The sequence below is a fragment of the Agelaius tricolor genome, unplaced genomic scaffold, assembly GCF_023055355.1.
Source record: "Agelaius tricolor isolate 1412-34295 unplaced genomic scaffold, bAgeTri1.0.p SCAF_44, whole genome shotgun sequence".
NCBI classification, from domain to species: domain Eukaryota; kingdom Metazoa; phylum Chordata; class Aves; order Passeriformes; family Icteridae; genus Agelaius; species Agelaius tricolor.
This window is the reverse complement of record NW_027269304.1, coordinates 1,420,245-1,428,326: the sequence shown is the minus strand read 5'-3', so window position 1 is coordinate 1,428,326 and position 8,082 is coordinate 1,420,245. Positions and strand designations below refer to the sequence as shown.

General features: G+C 35.3%; 1 long non-coding RNA gene across 1 annotated transcript; it reads left to right on the top strand.

Annotated features, from left to right (window-relative positions):
• The first annotated feature begins 1,158 nt into the window (after positions 1–1,158).
• LOC139604121 (uncharacterized) lies at positions 1,159–7,780 on the top strand. Its single transcript, XR_011683895.1, has 3 exons — positions 1,159–1,362; positions 2,106–2,169; positions 7,202–7,780. It is a non-coding gene; the product is annotated as an uncharacterized lncRNA (long non-coding RNA).
• The last annotated feature ends 302 nt before the right edge of the window (positions 7,781–8,082 follow it).

Sequence of the window (8,082 nt, the reverse complement as noted above, 5' to 3'; positions counted from 1 at the left end):
GACCCAGCTGAGCATTGCTGGGTTCTGAGTGACTTCAGTTCCATTTAATATGAAGTCTTCAGAATAACTTCAGAATGTCAGGAACATAGAACAACCGGTTTTTTTCCCCTTTTTGATGTACATGAAGCTAAATTGCTCTAAAACCTCACAAGTCCGAATAGTTAAGAATAGATTATGTCCTGCTTAGGTTATTTTAAACCTTTAATTGGGAAGTGAGGCATTCTATACATACATTCATAATTCTACAGCGTTACTGAGGAGTGATGCATTGGCTGAAAATCTTTTGGGGCTATTCATGTGGAAATTACACTCTACATAATATCTCTGTCAAAATTTGTAAGTTTATCTTGCAGGAAATGGGAGAGATTTGCTTCATTTATTGACTTTGGTTTCACTTCATATTTATAGGAAAAAAATCCATATTTTCTGTAGTTCTTATCATCAGTATTGTCACTACTATATTTTATAATATATATAAATTGTAATTTATATATATTATAATTATTTTATAATTTTATAATTACAAATATAATATATAAATATATAAGTTATATATATAAATAAATTTTTATAAATAAATAAGTTATATATATAAATACATTTATATATATTATAATTCTTTTATATATTATAATTCCTTTTATAATTCTGTTCTAAAATTCTCTTTTAAAATTCTTCACTGATTTCAGTGCAGCAGAAAGCTTCCTGCCAAACCTCTTGTTGTGGTTGTGGGTAAGATCATGGCATGTGTTTTGCTGTTTTGTTATTAAACTATTTTCTTGTATAGCTTAGCAATAGCTCATGAGACTTTTGATTTGTGTGGAAACTCCATTTCAATTAAATAATTAGTAAACCTTAAAAGAAAGGAAAAAGAAAGAGTGAAAGGTTGTGAAAAGGTTAGTCTACATTTTTTTATTTGTTCCTTTTCAGAATAACCTTTTGGGCATCTCATGCTGTTTCAGTCAAAGGATCCTGGTCAAAATTCAAAACACTTTGGGGCTGTTAAGATACCTTTTGCACTTTAAATGGTCATTCTATTTGTGCTGTATGAATCTTTATTCATTTCAATTTGCTCTATGCAGTTTGGGAGCAGCTGATATCCGGGAAAAAAGCACTTGGTGCTCCCTGAGTTAAAGTGAGCGAGATCCTGGTATTTCATTGCAGCTGGAAATGAACTGGAAATAAACATTGAACAACTCCAAGCCATCAAGTCCCACTGCTCTGAGCTGCTGCTGAAGGACCATTACAGGCTATAAATATACATTCAGCATCCTCAGCAAACACAGGCTAAGCAGGAAATTTGGCTTCAGTTTCAGCGGCCGGGAAAGGGCGAAGCCGCTCTCTAAAATACCCTGGTGTGAGGTGGGTGCTGGGGGTTTGGGTTATGGGGGGAAAAAAAATAATAATAATAACAAAAAAAAAAAATCTTTAGACTGTCCTCTTTCAGAAAGTCAGCAAATACTCTGCCTTTCCAGCTGGTGGCTTTAGCAGGCACAAGTTAATGTTGCAGCAACCGTCCCTGCGAGGCTGATACAGCCCATTAAAATTGGGGGCACTTGGTCACTCTGTAGAATGACTTCAGAAATAAGCTGTAGCTTCTGAGAAGCCTCTCTGAGGAAATGAAATGCAAAGTGAAGTTCTTTAAATGGTCTCAGGTAGAGAGTGTGTGTGCGTGTGTGTGAGGGGCAGGGAAATGATATCTTTTCACTTTGCTTTGTTTTTGGTTTTTATTTTCACCTGAAAGGTGCTCGGAACATTATTATATTTCTTAGAGTTTCAGGTGATGAGTTCAACGTTTATTGTGTTTGAAATGTGTTTTCCAAATAAAAGAGGTTATCTTCCCTTTTCTCTGTGATTCTTTGCTTGTGAATTTTTGCTTTTTTATATTAACAGAGCAAGCTGCAGTGGTATGACCTGCTGCAGATGCTGATTTATTTCAAAGGCTCTATCTCTCTCAATAGGAGCAAAAAGAAATAATGAAAAAAAGATGTCCTTATTGTGTTATATTAGAACTTCTGGTCTTATTTTAATTTCATGCACTTACTGTACATAATTTGAAGTAAAAACAATTGAAATTATCCACATTCTCTGCCTATGGTCTGTAGCCAGCTTTGTTGCTTTGAAGATGGGGATCTGGTCTTCAGAATACCACAATATCTCTAATAAAATGTATGTAATTAGTTAAATTTTTCTATATTGTTTATATTTATGGGTTTATTGTGATTTTCTCTCTCTTCATTGTGGAAATTCTGAAGTACATCCATTTGTCATAAATTAGTAGAAATGATTGGGCTGTTGGACAAAAGTGTGGAACAGACTAAAACCATCAAGGAAACTAAAAGTAATGGAATAATAAAAAAAAAAAGCCAAAGATTAAAGAACAATAAAAGTCACATTATATGTAGGTCTAGTACTTTGCTCATAATGAATACCATTCAGCACATCAAAAACCCTTTTGTATTTCTGTTTTTTTTCCTGCAGTTATTTATTTTAACATATATATACATATATTTATCTCAGGTGTGAAGATAAATAGCTGCAAAGTGCCAGAACAATGACAGCAGATTAGAAAATCCTGTTTTTTCAGAACACCAGCACATCAGGACTTGCAGCCTTACACACCTTTTAATTTCTTCCCACAGCTGGGCTTCAAGCTTTATTTTTCTGATTTTACATTCATCCAGTGGGAATATTTAGAAGTCAACAATTTAACTTATGATTGCATTGAACTGCTGGAAATGAATTGTTGAAGATTATATAAAAAAGAGTTTGAAAGTCATTTTTGTTTTGACTCTCAGATATTAAAAACACCCATGGTCCTTTAGAAAGGTGTTTGCCTCTAAGAGCTGAGACAAAAAACTTTAACTTTGGTGAACCTTCTTAGGTAACCTGTGTGCTTCTCAGACTTGGTGGTAGTCATAGGTCATTTTACTGAAATTATTCAGTATAATTCATGATGACTCAGATATATTCTGCATCAGCTTTGGCTGGGCCAGGGCAGGTTGAGGGTGGACAGCAGCAGGAATTTCCCCATGGAAAGGGTGCTCAGGCCTTGGAAGGAGCTGCCCAGGGCCAGAAAGAGCTGGAGGTGGCACTCAGAGCTCTGGGCTGAGTAAAATATGGGGATGGGTCAAGCATTAGACTGGATGGTCCCAGATGGGCACCATCTGATGGTTTTTATTGCCATCCAGGGGTCTCTGTACAAATCACAAACGGGATGGGGCTGCTGTGGAACGTGCCTTGAGCTGTTTGATTTTCCAGCACCAGTCTCATTCCATGGTTACGACAATGGGAAGATGCCACCAGCTCACATCCCAGGCAGCAGACACAGAACTCAATGTTACAACTCACTTTATAAATAGTTTTTTGACCAATCCCACAAAGCAAAAGCACATTGACAGTATTTATATCTGTATAGTATATATTCTATATTGACAGTAGTTCTGTCCAATCACTATAAGCACAGGTACCTGTGGTTAAACAGTGCTTGCTTATTTCAAATACAATACCTGCTTGTGAGCCTTCAAACACAATGCACAGAGCTCCATTATTAAGCTTAGAACTTCCTAATATCTTGCTAGACAAACTTTGCTGTAGCTTAGGGAGTTTTTCTAGACAAGTGTTAATACACAGACCACTGTTCTATTTATCCTTGCTTTTCTACTTTTTAAATAATTTTTCTGCTGCCCAATCTCATGGCTGCTGCTTATCTCCAATCACAGTTCTACTGCCTCTGGGGCCTGCCTTCTGCAGCTTTCCCAAACCCCTCTGATTTTGTGGATTCCCACAGTTTCCAACATCAATAATTATGTCATTCCGTTATCTATGTGGTTTTCAAAATGTTTAACAGTTGGGGTTTAGAAAACCCAGAGATTTTTGTGGTGTTCACATATGAGGGAATTCACTCTGGAAATCTGCCTGAGAAGGAGGAGGAGGAGGAGGAAGAAGAAGAAGAAGAAGAAGAAGAACAAGAAGAAGAAGAAGAAGAAGAAGAAGAAGAAGAAGAAGAAGAAGAAGAAGAACAAGGACAAGAACAAGAACAAGAACAAGAACAAGAAGAAGAAGAAGAACAAGAAGAAGAAGAACGAGAAGAAGAAGAACGAGAAGAAGAAGAAGAACAAGAACAAGAAGAAGAACAAGAAGAACAAGAAGAAGAACAAGAAGAACAAGAAGAAGAACAAGAACAGGAAGAAGAAGAAGAAGAAGAACAAGAACAAGAAGAAGAACAAGAAGAAGAACAAGAACAGGAAGAAGAAGAAGAAGAAGAAGAAAGAAGAAGAAGAAGAACAACAACAACAACAACAAGACAAAGAAAAAGAAGAACAAGAAGAACAAGAGCAAGAATAAGAAGAAAGAAGAAGAAGAAGAAGAAGAAGAAGCAGAACAAGAAGAAAAGAGCAAGAACAAGATAGCAGAAGGAACTTTCGAATGGCAGATTTAAAGGAACAATTCACCTCTCATAGATACAAGGGAATAAGGGTTGATATTCAAAATTTTAAAAGTACACAAAAGCAAGTACTTCTTTCCTGCAAGAATGCCTGTTAGTAGATTCAGCTAAACCTACAAAATCTTGTTACCTGACAGAGTTTAGTAGTCAGAAAGAACAGCTGAGCAGATACTGAGCTTTGTTTAACATATTCCCAAGTTTATTGCTTTGCTTCAAACTCTATGGCTTCATTGCATGCAGAGCAGACAGCTGGATTTGCCTTTGGAAAAAAAAAAAAACGTCCCTCTGGAATAACACAGAATATTTGGCAAACAGACAAACATCAAGGTAATCCCTATTCTCAAAAAAGTAACTTCTGAAATTTTATGTGATGTTGTTGTGTGTGTTCCTATAAATGCTAATTTTTGGGTGTTTATGAGGTGTAAGTTAATAAAGCTGACCATAAAATTTTCTGAATGTTGTTTCTTTCCAAAATGTTTAGGCAGCCATCTGGGACATGTGAGGCCAGGTAAATACCTGGAATTTCTGGCCAGGAAAATTGAGGTAGAAAGAGAGATGGTTACTGGGGCCACAATGTCAATGAGATCTGGGAGAAAGCAATATTTTCTGGTAGTCATGAGCCTTTTCAGCACTTATTTACAACCAGACAGAAGTTCGTAGCCTTTAGGTGAAAAGCACGGGATTCTCAACTTGTCTGAGTGTTAGCCACATGTTACCTCTTTTTCCTCCTTTAATGACTATTCACAAGGTCTCTCAGAGGATTTATATATTTAGAAATACATTAATTAGTTTTTATTACTAATATTATTGTTGTTTTATTATTATTATTATTGTTGTTTATTATTATTAATACTACTCTTATTATTGGTTTCTTCTACTACTTGTTTTTGTTATTATTATTATTATTATTATTATTATTATTATTATTATTATTGTTGTTGTTGTTGTTGTTGTTGTTGTTGTTGTTGTTGTTGTTTTGTTGTTGTTATTGTTATAGTTATTATTATTATTATTCCTCCTAAAATATATTTTTAAGTTAAAATAGTTCAGGTGTATTGAAACTCTACAGATGTAAAATTGGAATGTGACTTGTTCAAAGAGAGGATTTTTTTTTGGTGGTGTCACCCTTTCAGCTCACTAAAAAGGAAATATTTACCATTCATAAGTACAATGCAAGTATTTTTCCTGAAAACTTACAAAATAGAACGAGTGAATCCTATAAAAAATAATAAACTTAGACTCAATTTTTCAGCATGTTTGCAAAGCACTTGGTGCACGTTTAAGAACATTTTAGAAATGAGTTTTTTTCTTCCCACTGGATGACTGAAGAGAACTTCCTTACTGGAATTTTGTATTTTCTATAAAAGCATCTGCTCATAATTTCTTTCCCCCCGATTCCTATTGATTCTAAGGTCTAGGTCCCTGTGATTTCCATAATGCACTCTTAAATTAATAAACTGCTCTTCTGCAGCATCTCAGTGGTTCTCTCCCCACCTGGCTGAACATAACCCAGAATTAATAAAAATAAATTGGGAATGAGCAATTCCCTTTCCAATCAGTTTGTAAGTGACAGTGCCAGAGGGAAAGTTTCTAATCTTAATAAAGCTTAAAAATTTATGCTGGTCAACATATTTCGGTGGTTTTTATGAAAGCAACTTAAAATTTTGGTTATTTAACCCGAATTTAAATGTAAGGAAGATGAGATTTTTATTGCCTGGTCAGGAGAGAAGCTTCCACCAGGAAGAATCAGGAGAAAAGCAGAAAAGGCTGGAGGCAGCAACCTTGGGTAAACAGACAAGCATCTTAAAAAATATTCTTTCTCTTACTTCAGCTGGTAGACTTTGAAATTCCTCTCTGACCACGACATTAAACCAGATGGATGAAGGAGCAGTGGTACCAACAGGGTCTCTTCTGCAGTAATATTTTAAATGCTATTCACTATTTATGTATATACATCTCCTTCCTTGAGAGTAACTCGCGATTTATGGGAAGTCAAAATGCTTCCTGAGGAATCACAGAGAAGTCGCAAAAAAGGAATTCCGTCCCTCTGACAAGGGAGTTGACATGTAATGGCAAACACATCAAGACAATTGGCAATAAACATGTCAAAACAAAGTTGTGTTTTGGAAATCACTGAAAAAAAAAATGTATATAAAGAAGCCATTAGAGTTTTAAAAATTAGGAGGTGTAAAGAGGTTTTCCAAAGCCGAAGTGTTGACTTCATGGCAAAATAATGCAGTTCCAGGTATTTATATGAGAGGTGCTTTATTTCAGGTGAACATAAATATATCCAGAATCACAGAACTAAAAAAAAAAAAAAAAATATTTTTAGTTCTAGTTATAACTTTAATGTCATCCTTTACAGGTTTTATCTTTGTCATAATTTCCTCAAAGCAGTTTTACCACTCAGAAAATAAGGAAATGGCGGCCAAATTACCAAATTGCCTTTTTGCAAAAAAAAAAAAAAAAAAAAAAAGGCATCAAAGAGGTTTAGGAGCTAATGAGTTAACTGAAAGAGCCAACAGATTAAAGACTTTGGAGGATAAATTGAAAAAAAAATGTGTCCCTTCAGGAACATTTGAATAATGCCTATGCTTATTCTCCATTTAGTTTCTTTGGAGAAATGCTTTTTTGTTTATTTTTACCCATTTTGTTTTTTTAAATTTTTTTTTCGTATGATTCAACTGACATAAAGCTGCAGGGTAGTTGTTTGTTTAATCCCCTCTCTTCTTTTTTTTTTTTTTCTTTTCACAGAGAGAAATTATAAAACCATAGAAAACTCCATGGCTGTCTTGCAGTCTTACTGCCATTAATGGGAGCTTTACACTCAATTACCACCATCTCCACAGAAAGTTTAATCAACCGACGTAATGTGGAAAAAAATAAATGTATTTAACAGCTAGATTGAGTGGAATCATAGTATTAAGCACAGTGAGATATCTCTGCACTGCCCTAGCGTGAGCTATATCCCAAATAATGAGAGGGGGAGGAAAATGACGCTTGAAGCAGCCTTATACCAGAAATAAATATTGCATTATTATTCCCGTCATTGGAAATAACTATGATAATGCACTGGCTATTGATCTCTCTCAGTGGGGCTCCAGGTCTGCCTGGCTGCTCATCCTGAACGGCTCCGTGGGCTGCAGGAGCTGTCAGCGCCTGAACTTTTTGGCTTTGCTGAGTTTTGTGCCTCTGGGCTGCCCTCACTTGGGCTGCTGGCAGCGGGGCAACGGGGAAAACAAAACACATTTAAACATGTGCAATAAGGTTTGAATAGTGGAAAGAGAAAGAGGAAAAGGAAAAGGAAAAGGAAAAGGAAAAGGAAAAGGAAAAGGAAAAAAGAGAAAAAGAAAGAAAAAGAAAGAAAGAAAAATAAGGAAAGAAAAAAAAGAAAAAGAAAAAAGGAAAAGAAAGAAAAAGAGAAAAAGAGAAAGAAAAAGAGAAAGAAAAAGAGAAAGAAAAAGAAAAAGAAAAAGAAAAAGAAAAAGAAAAAGAAAAAGAAAAAGAAAAAGAAAAAGAAAAAGAAGAAAAAGAAAAAGAGGAAGGGAAAAGGGGAAGAGGAAAAGGAAAGGGAAGAGGAAGAGGAAGGGGAAGGGGAAGGGGAAGAAGGAGAGGAAGAGGAAGAGGACAAGGAA